Source organism: Misgurnus anguillicaudatus, chromosome 12 (genome assembly GCF_027580225.2).
Source record: "Misgurnus anguillicaudatus chromosome 12, ASM2758022v2, whole genome shotgun sequence".
In the NCBI taxonomy this organism is placed as follows: domain Eukaryota; kingdom Metazoa; phylum Chordata; class Actinopteri; order Cypriniformes; family Cobitidae; genus Misgurnus; species Misgurnus anguillicaudatus.
The window spans coordinates 17,092,157-17,094,036 of NC_073348.2; positions in this window are offsets into that span (position 1 = coordinate 17,092,157).

Genomic DNA, 1,880 nt, shown 5'->3' on the forward strand with positions numbered 1-1,880 from the left:
GCACTCCCCCAAATTCTCGGGCATTCGTTTCACTATAGTGAAAGCGTCCGATGCACATGTACTGCGTGCAAAAGTCGATGTCCTGCTGGCGAAGGACATTCGAGCCGGTCCCTCTTACCGAGAATGATGATAAGGTTTTTTCCAGCCTTTATCTCATATTACCCAAAATACGCGGTGGGTTACGACCGATTTATTTACGCACCGGCTCTACAAATGTGATCCTTTAGGATGATACGCCGAGGCTCGTATTTCAATATTCAGATCGGTTTGCAGCCTTAAACCTGTAGACGTGTACTTCATGTGTCCATCTCCCCTCGCCTTAGACCGTTTATTCGCTCTGCGTCATGGGGTGGGCATATTAATACCAAGTACACCATTCGAGCTGTCTCTCTCTCCCCGTGTCTCCATGAAAATGCTAGTCACGGCATTAAAATCTCCGAGAGAGAGCGTTGTTCGCATTCTGCTTTTATTTACGTCAACTATAATGGCTCGTTCTTGGCAGACGTGCGCGAACACAGAGATTTAATGCTTCAGCATCTCGCTCGTTTAAGTCATCAGGTCAGCTGGGAAAGGAGCAACTTTGCCCCGTGCAGAGGATCTTTTTCTCAGTATGGAAATAGACTCGGTCGATTTATTGGCGTGTTTTACAAGAGCGCGCAATCAGTCAGTTCTGACTTGCCTCGGTTTAATTCGAGGGAAGTACGCGGTCTCTCTGAAACAATTTCAGAAGCTCCTGGCATATGACAGCATGCTGCAGCTGTGACACTGCTCGAGCTGCGTCATATGAGACCGCTTCAGCATTGGTTTTACGATCGAGTCTCGAGGAGAGCGTGGCGCAACGGCATACACTGTGTAACCATTACACCTGCGTGTCATTTAAAATTTACCCCGTGGCAGACCCAGCATTTCTTATAGCAAGATATGCCCCTGAGTCGGGTCTCCTGGCATTCTGTAGCACATACGATGCCCCCAGCACGGGATGATCAGCCACGTATGACGGGCTTGCAGTCTCAGGGGTGTGCATAGCACCCCAACTGCCGCGAGCGGTGCGCTGTATATCTGGGACTTGTACGCTCCGCTATGGAGATGCGAGGGAAGGATGTATTAGCCGACACCGACAACATTGCGACTGTTGCGTTATTTACCGTTAAGGCGGTTTTTGCGCTCTCGTCACCTGTCGCATCTCGCTCGTCATCTCCTCCTTTGGAGTCAGAAGCATCTGAGGTCCCTTCGTGCCATTCACATCCCGGGTACGCTCAATACAGCGGCTACGCGCTTTCCCGAGCTGCGCGCACCGGCGAATGGCGACTCCACCCCCAGACGGTTCAGCTAATTTGGAAGAAGTTCGGTTGTGCGCAGATATATCTATTTGCGTCACCGGACGATACCCACTGTCGCCTGTTTTATTCACTAACCGAGGGCAGCCTCGGCGTGGATGCGTTGGCACACAGCTGGCCGCGGGGGACGCGCAAATACGCATTCACTCCAGTGAGCTTAATCGCACAGACACTGTGCAAAGTCAGGCAGGACGAGTAGAGCCTTTTATTAGTCGCCCCGTACTGGACGACCAGGAATTGGTTTTCAGAGTTAATGCTCCTCGCGACAGCCCCTCCCTGGCGAGTTCCCCGGAGGAAGGACTTCCTTTCTCAAGGAAGGGGCACATTTGGCACCCGCGCCCCGACCTGTGGGATTTCCATGTATGGTCGTTGAGTGCGCGCAAGGTTTAGGTGATTTATCGCAAGCGGTATCTAACACCATCGACGCGGTACGAGCACCGTCCACAAGACGGGCTCACGCGCTTAAATGAAACCCCTTTTCGTCACCTGGTGCTCTTCGCAACGCGAGGACCCCAGAGAATGCTTAACATTGTGCTTTTATAT